General features: G+C 27.9%; 1 long non-coding RNA gene across 2 annotated transcripts in view; it reads left to right on the forward strand.

Annotated features, from left to right (window-relative positions):
- The first annotated feature begins 1,197 nt into the window (after positions 1–1,197).
- The window catches only part of LOC127072446 (uncharacterized), a 28,088-nt gene continuing 5,588 nt past the window's right edge, over positions 1,198–23,697 (forward strand). Inside the window, exons 1-3 of one of the 2 annotated variants that reach the window (XR_007785433.1) lie at positions 1,198–1,403; positions 4,103–4,287; positions 7,985–8,135. This is a non-coding gene — a long non-coding RNA (uncharacterized LOC127072446). Of the gene's footprint in view, positions 1,404–4,102; positions 4,288–7,267; positions 7,609–7,984; positions 8,136–23,697 lie in introns of those variants that run through there. The other variant, XR_007785434.1, reaches the window with a different exon arrangement.

The raw sequence follows: 23,697 nt of genomic DNA on the forward strand, positions 1-23,697 counted from the left end.
CAATAATTACGTATTCTATACAAATTCCAACGTAATAATGCATTAGATTTGTTTGAAAATAATGAAGACAAAGTGGTAATATTAATTCACTTTCATTAATAAAACCAAAAATGTATTGAAATATACTTAAGAAAGATGGAAGTATTAAAAATGCACTATACAGATAAAAGCTAACTGTAAAAGGAAAAGTACTAATTAAAACTGACTAATCAATTATTACCTTGCATTTTTATAAAATGTATATATAACTTAACTTACTTGCGATTACAATTGTACAAAGTCTGCTTATAACCGCATATTTTTTCAGGATCACTAATTCCGGTTTCTTCATTAGATCTTCCCAGTCGCATTTGATACGATAAAGAATTTTCTTCATCTGAAAATTGTATATAAAACCTATTTAATCGATTAAAAGAAACGACACGAGTATGTGTGTCGTTTATCAAGAAAAAAAAGAAAAAAGAAAGAAACAAAACATTAAAATATCTCTCAAAAAAGTACGGACAATTGTGCCATGTGATAACAAATTAAAATAACACGATCCAAGGCATATAATGGGCAAAGTCGTTTCCAATATTTCGATGATAGATTGTATTTTCCTATCGGATAACAGGAAAGCATAAATCTAAAGATAAAACATCCATTATATTATTCGTATTTGATAGAAAAAGGAACAAACATAAGTCTTATTTAAATCGCTCAAAAGATAATTTATTTAATTCGTAAATTATATAAAATCGTTACTTACGTGTATAATTATACCAAAGACTATTAGAAAATTAATGAAACAAACGTAAATGAATTTCTTCATCGATGTCTGATATTCCCATAATCCAAGAAGTCTAAATAATAAACGATTGTAAACGTAATACTCGTTATCGACATAATCTTCCTCTCTCAAAAGCATACTTCCGACTACTGCGACTTTCAAACATCGACTGACTTCAATCCTTCACGTTTGCCCATGAAAGATCATTAAAAATTCTATTCATTGCATCTCTAATAACTTCTTAATCATTCATTTCCAATCTAACCCTTAGAAATTTTGCAATCGATATTGTCTGTAAAATTTTTACAATGTTTTATATCATTCTTATACAGTCGGCCTGTATTATATAATTAAACATCTGCGTCACTTCCCGACAATTATTTCATTTTCTTATACTATCTTTGCATTGTAAAATAATCCATCCCTTCTCTCGCAAGCACATGCGCGTTGCGAACCCACCCCTTCTTACCACCCCATTCTGTCGCAGTATATTTTAGTCACTCGAACGTGACGAACGTGTTTTGGACTTCAGCAAAAAAACTAAGTTAGTAGTTAATATTCAATGTTAACAAGAATGATAATAAATGATCGATCTGAACGATTCTTCGTACGATCGAGCAAACAAATTTACAGGGTGAGTCTCTTGAAACAAGCCAACATTATTTTCGGTTCAATCCGAGAATAGTGTACGTGTAATAATTATACTGTATCAAATTGAATTTTGAATAGTCTGAAGAATTTTTAAAAGAAAACATTGATCTTCTGAACTTTCAATGTGATGAGTATTATTTTTATGAAACCATAGAATCTTTGCAAATAATGCCAATTGTTGAATAATTTCATATAAATGGGAAAGTGTTCAGCGTGAAAAAGTGATTTCATTCACGAAGAATTCTGAAAAAAATGGTTATTAATTAGACTGGTCTTTTATTGAGTGCTGAAAGATAGTTTTGCTGAAATTAATCAATCTGGAAATTTATTTGTCAATAAGATTTGCGATTTATTGTAATGATAATAAGCAAAGAAATGTGAAACCTTTTTTTTTTTTTTTTTTTTAGGAAAAGGAAAAGAATATGTACATGTAATTAATATTTGAGAAAAAGAAAGCAACAATTCAATTGTATTTGTATACCATTGTACATTGTCGACTATCAAACAGTATTCTTCCTCGTTCATATTTATTGCAACTTAAACAATACCATAGCGAATGAAAATGATGTGCGCATTAACTATTAAAACAGACAACGATTAGTACAATTAATTTAATGCAGATCAAAGACCACATATATTTAGATATATATATAAATAAAATTATAATAATAAAAAATATATAAAAAATATTAAAAAAAATAAAAAATATATAAAATTTGTTACCGAAGCAAACATATCGTGCGATATTTCTTTTGCACCCATCACAGTTAGATTACATATTTTCATGCTGTTCATTGTCAAAATAAGTAACATCTTTTGCGATTTCAATGATAACAAGTAAAATGGAATTTGACAACTGCAAAAAAAACACAAATGATATTACATAACACATATCATATTTCAAAGATATCATAAAATAATAAAAAAAAATGATCATTCACTAAGTATATACATCAGTGTTACTTAATTATTCAGTAGGTACACAAATTCGTGCGGATTGATCGAAAATGAAAAGAAATGATGGAATTTTTTCTTTCGCGGAAATAAAAAGTCTCGATCAATATTTCGATCAATTCTTAGCTTGTGGACTTTGATCTATTCATGACTAGGAATTTGTTCGGAAAAAAAAAATTACCATATTTGTTGCATCTAATAAACGAAACAAGAAACAATATGAAAATGTATATTTAATAAGAACCGTAAACCGCAAGAACTTGTAGATATTCGTCCAAATAAATACACGTACAATGCTATAAATACGTTCGCGCTGTGATCTATTAATTTTTGTCCAAGATAAAAATAAACATATATCAGAAAAACACATGCGATAACATAACATATGTTTGTCAAACCCTCAGTTTTGGTAATCCCCAAGGAAAAGAGTTGGAACATCTAAAGAAAAAATTATATTTCTATAAAACTCTTCGCGATACGATACGGTCATGTTTTAAGGTTAAAGAAATTTTTTTTAATTGTTAAATATTTAGGTGAAAAAAAATCTCTAATAATTACTTACATAAAAATAATCTATCATGATAGCAATCGATGCTAAGAACGTCGTAAACACTTGCAGTGTCTCGTAAAACAATTTAATCAAATTGACAAATCTTGAAATAAATTAAAAGCCGAAATATCCAAACGTTAATATCAATATTCTTAAATTACAAATTTTATAAATAATTCAGATTTATCGTAGATTTATAAAATGTGATACAAACTCGATTGCGTTATTATAAAATTTTATGGTACCGATCATCCACTCGTTTTCCTCAACTAATTCAACGTCACTATTGGTGTAATAGATATTATTAGGTTCCATTTTAAATCTTTCATTTACTCTCCACCTGTAACGAATCAAACCAATTGCAAATTGCTTGTCATTGAAAATAACAAATTTTTCAATCGAATAATATTTCTACCATTCTTATCGATTACTCACACAACGATGTTAAACAGCGCACAGGAATGCTGTATAATCGCTACAAACATCGAATAATTAGCAATTCCAATGGTGGATATTATAAGAATAATTATATATTGTATAGAAACTCCCGACAAATAATATATTTGATTTTTCATTAAATAATTAATATGGATTGGTAATATTAATTCACTTTGATTTATCGCACCAAAAGTGTATTGAGCAATCTTTAATAAAGATGGAAATATCAAAAAGGCATTATACATATAAAACGAGACTGAAAAAGTATAAAAGCACTAATTAAAACTTATAATGAATATTTATATCAGACATTAAAACAATAATAACGTGTTCAAGTTAATTTAACCGTACTAGCGATAATAACCGTACAAAGTCTGCTTAAATGAGCATATTTTTTCAGTATAACTAATTCTGGTTTGTTAGCAAGATCGTTCCAATCGCATTTGACTCTATGTAGAATGTTTCTCATCTAAAAATTGATTAATGTAACGATAACACTTGTTGCTTATAATCGAATTAAAAGACAAATAATATTTAACGAAATACGAACAATTGCACCATTCGACAATAAATTATAATAACAAGATCCGAAGCATAATGTGGAAAGGGTCATTTCCAACAATTTGGCAATCGATTTTAATTTTCTATCTGACATTATTAGCGTATAAATCTAAATTAAAAATACGAAACCGCTGTATTATTACTTATATTTTATAAACAATGTGTAATATATTTTATAGATTATTCCAAGTATAATACGTTTCATTCCGAAAAATTATATCTATTTAATTAATAATAAAATGGTCGGACACACGTTTACTATAAATCCAAGGGCTATCATAAGAATAATGAAAAGAACGTAAATTAGATGTTTATACGATGTTTGATATTGCCATAATCCAAGAATCCGAAAAAACCGACGATTGTAAGTATAATACTCGTTGTCTATATAGTCTTCCTCTTTCAAATTCATACTGACGACTGATTTGACTTCCTAACATCGATTGACACCAACCCCATTCTCCCATAGCTTCATTATATATTCTAATTACTATTTCAGTGACTTCTTAATAGTTCAGTATAATTGAACAGTTTAGATATTATCTTTTTAAAATTTCTATAACTTGCTATACCTTTCTTACATTGTCGACCAATATTATACAATTAAAAGCCTGTGTATCTATCCAACGATTATTTCAGAATCTTACCCCATTTTTGCATATTAAAGTACTGCATCCCTTCTCCAGCAAGCGCATGCGCATTGCGATCTCACCCCTTGTTATCGACCCATTCTCTTACAGTTTACTTTCGTCACTCGAATGGGACGGACGTGTTCTGGACTTCAGCAAAAAAATTAAGTTAGTAATTAATACTCAATGTTAACAAGAGGGATGATAAATGATCGATCCATCCGAACAATTTTTCGTTTGTTTGAATAAACAAATTTGCACGGTGAGTTTCTTGAAACAGGTCAATATTTTCGGTTTAATGGAGAATAGTCTATGTATAATAATTATATTTCATCAAATTGAATTTCGAATAGTGAAAACAATTTTTTAACGAAATCATCAATTTTCTGTGACTGCAATTGTGATGAATATTTTTTTTATTGTGACCATAGAATTTTTGCAAATGATGCCAATTGTTGAATCATTCCAAAGAAAAATAGAAAAGCGTGCAACGTAAAAAATGATTTCATTCATGAAGAATTCAGGAAAAATGGTTAGTAATTAACGCAACTTTGACAGGGTACATCTTCTAGTTATTACTAAAAGATAGTTTTGCTGAAATAAATCGATTTTAAAAATTATCTGTCAATTAGGAAACACTAAGATCTGCAATTTATTTTAATGATAATATATAGAGTAATGTAAAATCTTTTTTTCATGAAAGGGAAAGGAATATTAATAAATAAATATTATTAAGGAATAGAAAACAACAATTTAACTGTATTTAGATAGTATTGTACAGCCATCGGCCATCAGAGAGTATTCTTCCTCATTTATATTTATTGCAATTTAAACAATACCATAGCAAATGAAAATGATGAGCGTATTAACTATTAAGACAGAAAACGATTAGTGTAATAAATTTAATTCAGATCAAAGTCTACATATATCTATATATGTATAAAATTTTTTACCGAAGCAAACATATCGTGCGATATTTCTTTCACACCCACCACGGAGAGATTACATATTCTCATGCTGTTCATTATCAAAATAAGTAACATCTTTTGCGTTTTCAACGATAACAAATAAAATGGAATTTGACAACTGGAAAGAAAATGAATGATATTACATAATACATATTGTATTTCAAAGATACGATAGGATAATAAAAAAATAATTATTCAGTAATTATTCGTTAATAAATTCGTGCGGATTAATCGAATATGAAAAAAGATCGAATTCCTTCTTTCTCAAAAATAAAAAAGTCTTAAACAAGATTTCGTTTTATTCTTAGCTTGCGACCTGTGATCATTTCGTACCAAATTCAAAAATTATTAGAAAAAAAAATTACCATGTTCATTCCATTTACTAACGAAACAAGAAATATTATAATATGTATAAACATACATAATATTATAATGTATAAACAAACAACCAAATAAATATACATACAATGCTATAAATACATCCACGCTGTGATCTATTAATTTTTGTCCAAGATAAAAATAAACATATATTACCACAATACATGCGATAATATAACAAATATTTGTCAGACCCTCAGTTTTGGTCATATCCAAGGAAAATAGTTGGAACATCTGAACAAAAAATCATTCTTCTATATTTCTCAATTTTTCACGATACGATACAGTTTTATATCAAAATGTAACATTTCTTTCTTATATACTTACATAAAAATAATATATAATGATTACTTACATAAAAATAAACTACCATGATAAAAAGCGATGCTAATAAAACTGTAAACAGTTGTATCGCCTCATAAAACAATTTAATCAAATTGACAAATCTTCAAGTAAGTCCGAAAACGATATATTCAAACGTTAAAATCAATATTCGTAAATTAATCATTTTATATATAATCAAGATTTATCGTGGATTTATAAAATGTGATACAAACTCGATTGCGTTATTATAAAATTTTATGGTACCGATCATCCACTCGTTTTCCTCAACTAATTCAACGTCACTATTGGTATAATAGATATTATTAGGTTCCATTTTAAATCTTTCATTTACTCTCCACCTGTAACGAATCAAACCAATTGCAAATTGCTTGTCATTGCAAATAACAAATTTTTCAATCGAATAATATTTCTACCATTCTTATCGATTACTCACACAACGATGTTAAACAGTGCACAGGAATGCTGTATAATCGCTACAAACATCGAATAATTAGCAATACCAATAGTGGATATTATAAGAATAATTACACATTCTATAAAAACTCCCGCGAAATAATATAATTGATTTCTCATTAAATAATTAATATAGAATGGTAATATTAATTCACTTTGATTTATCGCACCAAAAGTGTATTGAGCAATCTTCAATAAAGATGGAAATATCAAAAAGGCATTATACATATAAAACGAGACTGAAAAAGTATAAAAGCACTAATTAAAACTTATAATGAATATTTATATCAGACATTAAAACAATAATAACGTGTCCAAGTTAATTTAACCGTACTAGCGATAATAACCGTACAAAGTCTGCTTAAATGAGCATATTTTTTCAGTATAACTAATTCTGGTTTATTAGCAAGATCGTTCCAATCGCATTTGATTCTATGTAGAATGTTTCTCATCTAAAAATTGATTAGTGTAACGATAACACTTGTTGCTTATAATCGAATTAAAAGACAAATAATATTTGACGAAATACGAACAATTGCACCATTCGACAATAAATTATAATAACAAGATCCGAAGCATAATATGGGAAGGATCATTTCCAACAATTTGGCAATCGATTTTAATTTTTTTTCTGACATTATTAGCGTATAAATCTAAATTAAAAATACGAAACCGCTGTATCATTATTTATATTTAATAAACAATTTGTAAATTTTGTTATAAATCATACTAAGTATAATTCGTTTCATCAGGAAAAATTTTATAAATTTAATTAATCTTAGATTGCTCAAAGATACTTACGCTTTGTATAAATGCAATAGCTATCATAAGAATAATGAAAGAGACGTACATTAGATGTTTATACGATGTTTGATATTGCCATAATCCAAGGATCCGAAAAAACCGACGATTGTAAGTATAATACTCGTTGTCTATATAGTCTTCCTCTTTCAAATTCATACTGACGACTGATTTGACTTCCTAACATCGATTGACACCAACCCCATTCTCCCATAGCTTCATTATATATTCTAATTACTATTTCAGTGACTTCTTAATAGTTCAGTATAATTGAACAGTTTAGATATTATCTTTTTAAAATTTCTATAACTTGCTATACCTTTCTTACATTGTCGGCCAATATTATACAATTAAAAACCTGTGTATCTATGCAACGATTATTTCAGAATCTTACCCCATTTTTGCATATTAAAGTACTGCATCCCTTCTCCAGCAAGCGCATGCGCATTGCGATCTCACCCCTTGTTATCGACCCATTCTCTTACAGTTTACTTTCGTCACTCGAATGGGACGGACGTGTTCTGGACTTCAGCAAAAATATTAAGTTAGTAATTAATACTCAATGTTAACAAGAGGGATGATAAATGATCGATCCATCCGGACAATTTTTCGTTTGTTTGAATAAACAAATTTGCACGGTGAGTCTCTTGAAACAGGTCAATATTTTCGGTTTAATGGAGAATAGTCTATGTATAATAATTGTATTTCATCAAATTGAATTTCGAATAGTGAAAACTATTTTTTAACGAAATCATCAATTTTCTGAAATTTTAATCGTGATGAGTATTTTTTTTAATGAGACCATAGAATTTTTCCAAATGATGCCAAATGTTGAATCATTTCAAAGAAAAGGAAAACCATGCAACGTAAAAAAATATTTTCATTCGTGAAGAATTTAGGAAACATGGTTACTAATATGACAGAGCACCTCTTCTAATTATTCTTGAAAGATAGTATTGCTGAAATTAATTAATTCTAAAATTTATTTATCAATAAGGAAACACTAAAATTTGCGATTCATTGTAATGATAATATACAGAGAAATACGAAAGCTTCTTTTTTAGGAAAGAGGAAAGTAAATGTAGAAGTAACTAACATTTCAGAAAAAGAAAACAACTATTCAACTGTATTTGTATACCATTGTACAGCCATCAGTCATCAAACAGTATTCTTCCTCATTTATATTTATTGCAATTTAAACAATACGATAGCGAATGAAAATGACGAGCGCATTAACTATTAAGACAGACAACGATTAGAGTAATAAATTTAATTCAGATCAAAGTCTACATATATCTATATATGTATAAAATTTTTTTACCAAAGCAAACATGTCGTGCGATATTTCTTTTACACCCACCACGGAGAGATTACATATTCTCATGCTGTTCATTATCAAAATAAGTAACATCTTTTGCGTTTTCAACGATAACAAATAAAATGGAATTTGACAACTGGAAAGAAAATAAATGATATTACATAATACATATTGTGTTTTAAAGATACGGTAAGATAATAAATAAAATAATCATTCACTAAGTATATAAATCAGTGTCGACTGATCTAATATAAACAAAAAATCGAATTTCTACTTTTCCCAAATAAAAATTCTCGATTAAAATTTTGATCAATTCTTAGCTTGCGGTCTTTTACGTTTTCATAATCAATTCATTTAGAATTTGATACAAAAAAAAATTACCATAATTGTTCCATCTAATAACGAAAAAAGAATGTGTATTTAATAAAAACTATAAAGGCACGAAATTATAGATATGCAACCAAATAAGTATACCTACAATGCTAAAAATACGTCCGCACTGTGATTTATTAATTTCTGTCCAAGATATGCATAAAGATATATCAGCAAAATACTTCCAATAATATAACAAATATTTTTTAAACCTTCAGTTTTGTTTACCTCGAAAGAAAATAGCTGGGACATCTAGAGAAAAAATTTCTATTATTTTAATACTACATTTCTCGACTTTTCATATGATACAATTATCTATGAAAATATAATACAGTTATGTATTAAAAATTAACATTTTTTTTTTGTTAAATACCTACATAAAAATAATATCTAACAATTACTTACATAAAAATAATCTAACATCACAGAAATCGACGCTATGAACATCACAAAGAGTTGTATTGTCTCGTAAAACAATTTAATCAATTTGACAAATCTTGAAATAAATCAAAAGACGAAATATTCAAACGTTAATATCAATATTCTTAAATAAAAAATTTTATATATAATTAAGATTTATCGTGGATTTATAAAATATGATACAAACTCGATTGCGTTATTATAAAATTTTATGGTACCGATGATCCACTCGTTTTCTTCAGCTAATTCAGCTTCACTATTGGCACAATAGAAACTATATGGTTCCGTTTTAAATTTTTCATTTATTCTCCATCTATAATGAATCAAAGAAGCTGCAAATTGCTTATCATTGCAAACGGCAGATTCTTCTGTCGAATAATATTTCTATCGTCCTTATTGATTACTCACACAACGATGTTAAACAGCGCACAAGAATGCTGTATCACTGCTATAAACATCGAATAATTAGCAATTCCAATCGTGGATATCGCAAGAATAATTACATATTCGATAGAAACACCCGCGAAATAATATATTTTGTTTTTCGTTAAATAACTATTATTCAGTGGTAAAATCAGTTCACTTTGATTTACCATACCAAAAGTGTATTGACATATTCTCAACAAAGATGGAAATATCAAAAAAACCATGTAAGTATAAAACGAGACTGAAAATTAGAAAAGCATTAATTAAAATTTATAATGAATATTTATACCAGACGTTAAAACAATGATGTGTTTTAACGTTTATTTTACATTTATTATGTTATTTCAACCATACTGGCGATAATAACCGTACAAAGTCTGCTTAAATGAGCATATTTTTTCAATATTACTAACTCCGGTTTGTTAGCAAGATCGTTCCAATCGCATTTGACTCTGTGTAGAATGTTTCTCATCTAAAAATTGATTAATGTAACAATAGCACGTGTTATTTATAATTGGAATAAAAAACAAATAATGTTTAACGAAGTACAAACAATTGCACCGTTCGACAGTAAGTTGTAATAGCTTGATCCAAAGGATAATATGGGCAAGGTCGTTTGTAACAATTTGGCGACCGAATCTAATTTTTTTTCTGATATTATCAGATAATATATCTAGGTAAACAAACCCATAATATTGTTTAAATTTATATCATGTTTTTCAATAACATACAATATAATTGATTCTATTAAAGACTCATATAAAAATAATTATATAATGTCCAAATAAATGACACTTACCTGATTAAGTGCACAGATGACTATGACAAAATTTAGGAAGCAAACGTAAAGAAGTTTTTTAAACGATGTTCGATAGTCCCACAATCCAAGCATTCTAAATAATAGACAGTTGTAAACATAATACTTGTTATCGACATAGTCTTCCTCTCTCAAAAGCATACTTCCGTCTGTTGTAACTTTCTAACAGCGACTGACTTCAACCCTCAATGTTTACACACGAAAGATCATTAAATATTCTATTCATTCCCCTTCTAATAAACTCTTAACCATTCATTTCTAACGTAACCCTTAGAAATTGTTTTGCAATCGATACAGTCCGTAAAACTTTTGCAATATTCTATACCTTTCTTACATTTTCGGTCAGTATTATACAATTAAACACCTGCGTCACTTCCCGACAATTATTTCATTTTGTTACCCTACCTTTGCATCGTAAAGTATTTCATCCCTTCTCCAGCAAGCGCAAGCGCGTTGCAAACGCACCCCTCCTTACCGTCATATTCTCACGCAGTTTGCTTTTGTCATTCGAACGTGACGGATGTGTCCTGGACTTCAACAAAAAAAAAAATGAAATTAGTACTTAACATATCAATGTTATATTCCAACCGTTTCAATATTAACAAGAGTGATAATAAATGATCGTTCGATATTAATATCATCTGAACAATCATTCGTTTGTCAGGATAAACAAATTTTCAAGGTAAGTTACTTGAAATAAGCCAGCGTTATTTTCGGTTTTATGAGGAAAATGTGTAACTGTTATATATATACTTATACTGATCGAATAGTAGAAAGAATTTTTTAACCAGATCATTTATTCTCCGAGATTTCAAGGTGATGAGGATTCTTTTTAGCAAAATATTTACATATAATGACAATTGATAAATTATTTCAAATAAAACAAATATTTTCCATGTAGAAAAATTAATTTCATTCGTCAGGATTTCAGAAAAAATGAATAGTAATTAACGCTATTTATTGATAACAGAGAGTTTTACTGAAATTAATCAATCCTAAAATATATGCGTCAATAATGAAACACTAAAATTTGTGATTCATTATAATGATAATACATAGAGAAATGTAAAACCTTCTGTTTTAGGAAAGAGGAAAGTAAGTGTAGAAGTAACGAACATTTCAGAAAAAGAAAACAACTATTTAACTGTATTTGTATACCATTGTACAGCCATCGGTCATCAAACAGTATTCTTCCTCATTTATATTTATTGCAATTTAAACAATACCATAGCGAATGAAAATGACGAGCGCATTAACTATTAAGACAGACAACGATTAGAGTAATAAATTTAATTCAGATCAAAGTCTACATATATCTATATATGTATAAAATTTTTTTACCAAAGCAAACATGTCGTGCGATATTTCTTTTACACCCACCACGGAGAGATTACATATTCTCATGCTGTTCATTATCAAAATAAGTAACATCTTTTGCGTTTTCAACGATAACAAATAAAATGGAATTTGACAACTGGAAAGAAAATAAATGATATTACATAATACATATTGTATTTTAAAGATACGATAGGATAATAAAAAATAATTATTCAATAATTATTCGTTAATAAATTCGTGCGGATTGATCGAATATGAAAAAAGATCGAATTTCTTCTTTCCCAAAAATAAAAAGTCTGAATCAAGGTTTTGTTCGATTCCTACTTTGCGGTCTCTGATCTTTTCATGTTTCATTCGGAATTTGTTAGGAAAAAGAAAATTATCATATTTGTTCCATTTAATAACGAAACAAGAAACAATATGATAATGTGTATTTAATAAGAACCGCAAACCGCACGAAATTGTAAACACTCGACCATATAAATACACATACAATGTTGTAAATACGTTCGCGCTGTGATCTATTAATTTTTGCCCAAAATAAAAATAAATATATATCAGAAAAAAACATGTGATAACATAACATGTATTTGCCAAACCTTCAGTGTGTTTTATCTCGAAGGAAAATAGTTGGACCATCTAAGGAAAAAATTATTTTTCTAAATATTCTTCCACGATACTATACAGGCATGTATTAAAAATTAACATTTTTTTGTTAAATACATACATAAAAATAATATCTAACGATTACTTACATAAAAATAATCTAACATCACAGAAATCGACGCTATGAACATCACAAAGAGTTGTATTGTCTCGTAAAACAATTTAATCAATTTGACAAATCTTGAAATAAATCAAAAGACAAAATATTCAAACGTTAATATCAATATTCTTAAATAAAAAATTTTATATATAATTAAGATTTATCGTGGATTTATAAAATATGATACAAACTCGATTGCGTTATTATAAAATTTTATGGTACCGATGATCCACTCGTTTTCTTCAGCTAATTCAGCTTCACTATTGGCACAATAGAAACTATATGGTTCCGTTTTAAATTTTTCATTTATTCTCCATCTATAATGAATCAAAGAAGCTGCAAATTGCTTATCATTGCAAACGGCAGATTCTTCTGTCGAATAATATTTCTATCGTCCTTATTGATTACTCACACAACGATGTTAAACAGCGCACAAGAATGCTGTATCACTGCTATAAACATCGAATAATTAGCAATTCCAATCGTGGATATCGCAAGAATAATTACATATTCGATAGAAACACCCGCGAAATAATATATTTTGTTTTTCGTTAAATAACTATTATTCAGTGGTAAAATCAGTTCACTTTGATTTACCATACCAAAAGTGTATTGACATATTCTCAACAAAGATGGAAATATCAAAAAAACCATGTAAGTATAAAACGAGACTGAAAATTAGAAAAGCATTAATTAAAATTTATAATGAATATTTATACCAGACGTTAAAACAATGATGTGTTTTAACGTTTATTTTACATTTATTATGTTATTTCAACCATACTGGCGATAATAACCGTACAAAGTCTGCTTAAATGAGCATATTTTTTCAATATTACTAACTCCGGTTTGTTAGCAAGATCGTTCCAATCGCATTTGACTCTGTGTAGAATGTTTCTCATCTAAAAATTGATTAATGTAACAATAGCACGTGTTATTTATAATTGGAATAAAAAACAAATAATGTTTAACGAAGTACAAACAATTGCACCGTTCGACAGTAAGTTGTAATAGCTTGATCCAAAGGATAATATGGGCAAGGTCGTTTGTAACAATTTGGCGACCGAATCTAATTTTTTTTCTGATATTATCAGATAATATATCTAGGTAAACAAACCCATAATATTGTTTAAATTTATATCATGTTTTTCAATAACATACAATATAATTGATTCTATTAAAGACTCATATAAAAATAATTATATAATGTCCAAATAAATGACACTTACCTGATTAAGTGCACAGATGACTATGACAAAATTTAGGAAGCAAACGTAAAGAAGTTTCTTAAACGATGTTCGATAGTCCCACAATCCAAGCATTCTAAATAATAGACAGTTGTAAACATAATACTTGTTATCGACATAGTCTTCCTCTCTCAAAAGCATACTTCCGTCTGTTGTAACTTTCTAACAGCGACTGACTTCAACCCTCAATGTTTACACACGAAAGATCATTAAATATTCTATTCATTCCCCTTCTAATAAACTCTTAACCATTCATTTCTAACGTAACCCTTAGAAATTGTTTTGCAATCGATACAGTCCGTAAAACTTTTGCAATATTTTATACCTTTCTTACATTTTCGGTCAGTATTATACAATTAAACACCTGCGTCACTTCCCGATAATTATTTCATTTTCTTACCCTACCTTTGCATCGTAAAGTATCTCATCCCTTCTCCAGCAAGCGCATGCGCGTTGCAAACCCACCCCTCCTTATCGTCGTACTCTCCCACAGTTTATTTTTGTTACTCGAACGAGACAGACGTATCATGTACTTCAATAAAGAAAAAAAAAATCTGAGTTAATCCTTAGCACGTCAGCGTTATATTCTTATCATTTCAATGTTAATAAGTGTGATAATAATTGATCGTTTGTTATTCATATCCATTTGAACATTTTTTAATTTGTTTGATCGAACATATTAGCAGGATGTGTCACTTCAAACAGGCCAACGTTATTATTTTCAGTTTGATGGAGAAAATATTAAGGACAGTAGTTATACTATTTGAAATGAAATTTCGGATAGTGAAAAGAATTTTTTAATGAGATCATTTATTTTCCAGTACTTCTTCATGTTGAACTCCATATTTTTTTATTTTTTCCTCGTTTTTTCATCAATTGCATCTTTTTTTCTTTTGCAGAAAAGTTTCTTAAAAGTGTATGTATATAATATATATAATTTATATATATATATAAATTAATATATATATAATTAAGATGTGATATATATATATATATATATATATATATATATCTTCAAAATATAATTTCTTATTTAATATTTGTGTTCATATATTTGTTCATCATCTCTGAAATTTTAAAACATCAATATGTACACTCAAAATATGTATATATATATATATATTTCTACACAAAAGTATTCGAGAATTATTATTCAAGTGTTTTATAATTGTTTAAAATAACGTTATTTCATAATTATTATTTTATTCAAATTCATGCAAACAGTATTCTTCTTCTTACAACCACTTCTCTTTACTGAAATTAATCGATCAAAAAATTTAATAGCCCTTAATTAAGCACAAAGTGTTGTTATACATTCCACATATTAAATATACAAACAGAAACATTAGAAATTAATATGTGAAAGATAAATTCTTTCATGTATTTAATATTCTATTAATCAATTTTCGATAATTATAAAACAACAGTTGTATTGCATTTCTACATCCCTTTATAATCAAGAACCATAATATAGCATTTCTTTCTTTAATTAAATTCATTGCAAGTTATAAAATACCATAGCGAATGAGAATGACGATCGCATTAACTGTTAAAAAAAATTTCTATTAGCATAAAATATTTAATTTATATCAATAATTTGAAACATTCGTATCCATTCGAATTCTTTACCGATGCATATAAATCGTGAGATATTTCTTTAAATCCCTCAAAAGATAGATTGCATTGCCTCATACTCTTCATTATCAAAAGAAGTAAAATTTTTTGCGTTTTCAATGATAACGAATAAAACGGAATTTGACAACTGCAAAAAAAAGCAATTAATTTTACATAACAGGTATATCATCTAACATCGATCATATAATACAAAATATTATTGAATTGATAAAATCAATTCCTTCGATTATATCAATTATGAAAGAAATCTGATTCCTCCAAACTAAATAAAAATACTTACAATGTTATAAACACGTTGTCGTTGTGGTTTATTAATTTTTGTCCGAAATAAAAGTAAGCATAAATTACCAAAAGACATGCAATTACGTAACAAATATTTGTTAAACCTTCTGTTTTCGTTACCTCGAAGGAAATCACCTGAAATATCTAGAAAAAAAAATTCTAATCATTTTCGATAAAGTGAATAAGTACATAGGAATTTGATATATTTTCTTTATTTTTTTCTCTCTTAAAAAATATCTTACTCACGTAAAAATAATCTACCATAATAAAAATTAACGCCAAGAAAACTTCGAACAAATGTATTGCTTCGTAAAATAATTTTATTAAATCGACAAATCTTGAAATATGCGAAAGAAAAAATTAATATAAATGAAGCTATCAATAATTTACAAATGACCTTGCCAAATAAAGATACAAACTCGATCGCTTTAGTATAGTATTCTATGATATCGACTATCCATTTGTTTTCCTCTGCTAATTCGATACTACTATTGATGTTATCGAAATTATGTAAATTTTTTTTAAATCTTTCATTTACTCTCCACCTATAACAAATACACGATACTACAAAATGCTTATTAACAACTTATAAAAATTACATGATATTTAGTGATTACTCACTCAACGATGTTAAACAGTGCACAAGCGTGCTGTATTACTGCTATAAACATTGAATAGTTAGCAACTCCTACCGTACATAGAATAACTATAACTACATATTGAAACGAAAGTACAATGTAATATAACATATGATTTTTCTTGGCATAATCAATAACAACTGGTATTACCAATTCATTTTCATTTATTAAACCAAAAATGTATTGAAAGTTACTTATCAAAGATGGAAAGATCAAAAATCCGACATACAGATAAAAGTTGACTAAAAGGATGAAAGCATTAATAAATATTCACAACGATAATCACGACGTTTGTTTCTATCATATTTTACTTACTTGCGATTGTAACTGTACAGAAACTACTTACATCGGCATATTTTTTCAATATTGTTAATTCTGGCTTGTTTGCCAGAACATCCCAATCTCGATTAATACGATAAAAAATTTTCTTCATCTGAAAGTTTTAAATAGTTACGTTCAATTGATTTTTATAAACGTCTACGGAATAGAAAAGAGATCGTTATTAACGAAGTACAGACAATTCCACCATTCGACAATAAATTGTAATAGCAAGATCCGAAGCATAGTGTAGGCAAAGTCGTTTCCAATAATTTGGCGATCGAATTTAATTTTCTTTCCGACATTATCAGATAATAAATCTAGGTAAACAAACCCATAATATTGTTGTGTGTATAATTGGTACCATGTTTTTAAGTAATATACAATATAATTTATTTTATTAAAAAATCATGTAAAAATAATTATAGATTGTCCAAGTAAATGACACTTACCTGATTAAGTGAACCGACGACTATCAAAATATTTAAGAAGCAAACATAAAAAAGTTGCTTGAACGATGTTCGATAGTCCCATAATCCAAGGATTCGAAATAATAAACGATTGTAAACGTAATACTCGTTGTCGACATAACGTTCCTCTCTCAAAAGCATACTTCCGTCTGTTGTGACTTTCTAACATCGACTGACATCAAACCCCATATAATTCCGCAACATCATTAACTATTCTAATAATCCCCCATCTAGTAACCTCTTAATAATTCATTTTGATTGAAACCTTTAGAAATTGTCTCGCAAACGATACTGTCCGTAAAACTTTTATAATATTTTGTACTTTTCTTTCATTGTCGGCCAGTATTATACAATTAAACATCTGTGTCTCTTTCCAACAATTATTTCATTTTCTTACCCTATCTTTGCATCGTGAAGTACTTCATCCCTTCTCTAGCAAGCGCATGCGCAGTGCGAACTCACCCCTTCTTACCGTCTTATGCTCGCGCAGTTTATTTCAGTCACTCGAACGAGACGGATGTATCATGTACTTCAGCAAAAAAGAATCTGAGTTAATTCTCATAACGTTATATTCCTGACCTAATGTATATAAGAAATTATCGTTCGATGTTAATATTTATCTGAACGATCATTACGTTGTTCAAGCAAATAAATATGCAGGGTAAGTCACTTGAAACAAACCAACATTATTTTTGATTTGACGAACGAATTTTTCGAGACGATAGTTATATCGTTTCAAGGTGAATATCGAATTGTATATAGAATTTTTTATTCAGAATCATTTCTTTTTTTTTCTACAAGATTTTGAGATCATTAATACTCTTTTTTTCTTTTATTTTTTTTTTTCTTTAAGGATCCTACAATTTTTTTTATTAATTAATACTCTTGCTAGTTCGTCATTCAATAATTTTTCGAGCAAATAAAAATATATATGTTCAAGCATATAAATATACAAGGTGAGTCACTTGAAACAAACCAACATTATTTTTGATTTGACGAACGAATTTTTCGAGACGATAATTATATCGTTTCTAGGTGAATATCGGATTGTGTATAGAATTCTTTGTTCAAAAACATTTTTTTTTTTTTACAAGATTTCGAGATCATTAATATTTTTTTTTCTTTTCTGTTTTTTTTAAGCATCCTACAATTTTTTTTTTTTTTTTAATTAATACTCTTGCTAGTTCATCATTCAATAATATTTCAAGTAAATAAATATACACGGTGAGTCGCTTAAAACAAGCCAACATTATCTTTGATTTGACGAACGAATTTTTCGAGACGATAGTTATATCGTTTCGAGATGAATATCGAATTTTGCTTAGAATTTTTTGTTCAGAATCATTTTTTTTTTTTTTATAAGATTTGGAGATCATTAATATTCTTTTTTTTCTTTTCTTTTTTTTTAAGGATCCTACAATTTTTTTTTTTTTTAATTAATACTCTTGCTAGTTTATCATTCAATAAAAAGATGTTATGGCATAACCTTGAAAAGCCATTAGATCGCAATATATTTCGAAAAAATACATATAAACAAAGGTAGAAATGTGAAAATAACTTTTGAAGAACAAAGTTTTTCGATATATTCTCTATTCCAGAAACCAGAAATACTGTATTTGCAGAAGATATCATAATCGTCTATCATAAGGTATTTTCGTAAGCCAAATTCATTGTATTTTATAGAATACCATAGCGAAAGAAAACGAGAAGCGTAAGAACTATTACAAAATATTTTAATTAGTATAAACTGTTTGATGTCAATCATAAACTGCATACATCTAAGTGCATAAAATCTATTACCGAAGCAAACAGATTGTGGGAGACATCTCTCACACCCTTCAAAGATAAATTGCATACTCTCATGCACTTCATTATCAAAAAAAGTAACATTTTTTGCGTTTGTAATGATAACGAATAAAATGGAATTTGACAGCTGGAAAGAAAATTGATCGGTCTTGTATAATATACATATTCATGGGACACAATCTAATAAAATATAAAAATATTATTCAGTCGGTACATAAGCACGTGCGGATTGATCGAATATGAAGAAAATCAAATTTGTTTTTTCGTCGAATGAAAAAGATCACGTTCGAGATTTCGTTCTATACGCAATTTGCTGTTTTTGGAATTTTTATTCTGCGTTTAGAATTTGTCATAAAAAAACATGCATATTTGTGTTGTTCCAACTAATGAAGAAACAGGCAATTGTCAAAAGATATATTCAACGTGAAATGAAAACCGCACGATATTATGGACCTTCAAACAATCCGTACCATCCAAATAAAAATACCTACAGTGTTAGACAAACGTTATTGTTGTGGTCTATCAGTTTTTGTCCAAGAAAAAAATATGCATATATTACCGACAGAGATGCTACAATGTAACAAATATTTGTTAAACCTTCAGTTTTGGTTACTTCGAAGGAAAGTAACTGAAATATCTGAAAACAAATTCCGAACATTATCGATGCAATGAGTGTATAAAAATTCTCCTTTCTTTTTTTTTTCCTTTTTAAGAAATATCTTACTCACGTAAAAATAATCTATTATGACAAAAACCAATACCAAGAAAGCTTCAAACAGAAATACTGTTTCGTAAAACAATTTTATTAAATTGACAAATCTTGAAATAAGTCAAAAAGAAAATAACGTAACGTTAAGATATTTCGATTATTAAATTGTATAAATAATTAAAGCTTATTATATAATATATATAAAAAATAATTATATAATTAATTATATATTATATAATAGCAATACATGGATACAAACTCGTTTGCGTTTTTATAAAATATTATAATATCGATCATCCACTCGTTTTCATTAGCCAATTCGACTTTACTATTGGCATAGTAGAAATTTTTTGGTTCTTTTCTAAATCTTTCATTTACTCTCCATCTACAATAAATCGATACAATAAATAAAATCGGTAATTTCTTTTTTGGATGATATTAGTATCGTCCTTATCGATTACCTACGTGACAATGTTAAATATTGCACAAGCATGTTGTATGATTGCTATAAACATGGTATAGTTTGCAACTCCTACCGTGCAAAGAATGATTATACATAAATATTGAAGAGAAAGTTGAAAATAGTAGCGCATTTGATTTTTCATGAAAAATTCAATACGCAGTGGTAACATTAATTCGGTTTCATTTATTATGCCAAAAAAGTAATGAATGTTACTTAAAAAGGATGGAAATATCAAAAAGACAATATACAAATAGAAACAGACTAAAAGATAAAAATATACATTATAATGAATTTTGATAATACAAACTCTTCTAACATGTTTATGTTATATTTTACTGACTTGTTATTACAACCGTACAAACTCTGCTTAAACGAGCATATTCTTTCAATATCATCAATTCCGGTTGATTCGTTATTTCCTCCCAATCGCATTTGATACGATAAAGAATTTTCTTCATCTGAAATTTCCATATACGTGTCTAAATTAATTATTACAACGACACGGTAATTATAATAGCAAAAAAGAAATTATATATTTATATTTTTAAAGAACTACAGACAATTGTACCACCCCTTAATAGATTATAATAACAAGATCCAAAGCATAACGTCGGTAATGTAATTTCCAATAATTTAGCGAATGATTTTATTTTTCGTTTTGACGTGAATAGCGCATAAATCTAAATGTACAAAAATCTTCCATATTACTCCAATGTGAGGTAAAATATCATTGAATACAATCAAGTTTACAAAACTTACCTCTTCGGACAATTCAAAAATTACGATAATATTAATACAGCAAACATAAATCAATTTCTTAGACGACGTCTGATAGTCCCATAATCCAAGGATTTTAAATAATAAACGATTGTAAACGTAATACTCATTGTCGATAAAATCTTCCTCTCTCAAAAGCATACTTCCGTCTGTTGTGACTTTCTAACATCGACTGACATCAAACCCCATACAATTCCGCAACATCATTAACTATTCTAATAATCCCCCATCTAGTAACCTCTTAATAATTTATTTTGATTGAAACCTTTAGAAATTGTCTCGCAATCGATACTGTCCGTAAAACTTTTATAATACTTTATACTTTTCTTTCATTGATGACCGGTATTATACAATTAAACATCTGTGTCTCTTTTCAATAATTATTTCATTTTCTTACCCTATCTTTGCATCGTAAAGTACTTCATCCCTTCTCTAGCAAGCGCATGCGCATTGCAAACTCACCCCTTCTTACCGTCTTATGCTCGCGCAGTTTACTTCAGTCACTCGAACGTGACGAACGTATGATATACTTCAACAAAAAGAATCTAAGTTAGTACTTAACACGTCAACGTTATGTTTCTATTATTTGAATGTTAACAAGGATAGAATCAATGATCGTTGGATGTTAATATTTATCTAAATCATCGTTCGTTTGATCGATCGAACTAATACGCAGGGATAATCACTTAAAATAGCTCAATATTATTTTCTGTCTTATGGAGAAAATGTTAAGGGCATTAGTTATACTGTTTCATAGAAAATTTCGAATTGTATATAGAATTTTTTATCTTTTCATCGGTAAGAATTTTTTTTCAATATCTTTTTCGAGATTTCGAGGTCATCGTTATTTTTTCAGAACATATGTCTAGAATTTTTCTTTTTTCTTGCAATTATGTCAATTCCTGTAGCATTTCTAAATTTTACAATATGGAAAAATGATTTTGTTTATTTGGAATTGTGTATAAAATGATTGTTGAATAACGCAAATGTAACAATGTACTGTTTCTTTTTCTGTTGAGAGTTAAAAAACAGTTTTTATAAACTGAATTTCACGTTCATATTATTTCGGACAATGATTTCTTATTTGATATCGATGATGAGGTTCTTCTAAATATTATTATTAAAATATATATATATATATATATATATATATATATTATTTTTATTTTTCAATGATTACGTTAATTATTTCAATAATTAATATTTTTTTATTTCCTAATTTCTTAGAACAATGATATTATATTATAAATATTATTCTATTAAGTATCATACAAAACAATATTCTTTTTTATCAATTATTCTATTAAATCGATATTAATCGATAAAAAAATTTGTCAATGAAAAGACACAAAGATTTATAATTCATTTAAAATACTAAATACACAGAGTGATGTGAAACACTTTTTTTCAAGGATAAAAAATATTCACATGCAATTAGTATTTGAGAATTAAAAAACAACAATTAAATAATATTGTATATCACTATACAAGGATCGACTATCGTACAATATTTTTCCCTCCTTTAAATTTTAAATTTCAACTTAAACAATATTATAACGAATGAAAATGACGTATGTATTAACTATTAAAAAAGATATCGATTAGTATAAAACATTTAATACCAATCATAGCCTATATATACATACATATATGTATATACATATATATATAAAATCTTTTACCAAAGCACACATAACGTGCAATATTTCTTTATAAAAAAAAGAAAAGTAACATCTTTAATGACGAACGAATGAAACAAAATATGAAAGCTCGAAAAGAAAAAAAAAATAATTCATCTTAACACATATATACCTAATCCAATCCATTATACTTTCATCACACGAATCTAACGCATGTATCATTTATTTCAACGATAAATAATTAACGCTTTAACGTTATATTTCTATCATTCGAACTTTTAACAAGTTTATAACAAATAATGTATCTAATATTAATATCTATCGTTTATTTGCCGATATAACGCAATATAAGTAATCGAACTGTATTAAAAAAATATTCCGTCCTTTCTTGAAATCGTCCTATCTCTCTCCTACACACACACACACATATATACACACAAATGAATATATATATATATATATATACATGGAGAGACACGTGGTCACGGTTGTATGCCTTCGTATGTGATCACATTACGAGATATGTATGTACTTTCTCGGTAGAGGCGATAGAATGTAGGCGTAATGTCCACGTTCTAACGTTCTGCTACTGGCATAAAAGCCATGCTAAAGGAAACAGTAACGATATAGAAGCGTTATCAGTAACGTTGCTCTACCGACGTTAAGTTTATTGCCGATACGTGCCGTTTATCGGACCATGCTACATTTAGTTAATTAAACAGCGCTCTCGTTTACTCGCCATTTCTCATTTATCTCAT

Source organism: Vespula vulgaris, chromosome 25, assembly GCF_905475345.1.
Source record: "Vespula vulgaris chromosome 25, iyVesVulg1.1, whole genome shotgun sequence".
NCBI classification, from domain to species: domain Eukaryota; kingdom Metazoa; phylum Arthropoda; class Insecta; order Hymenoptera; family Vespidae; genus Vespula; species Vespula vulgaris.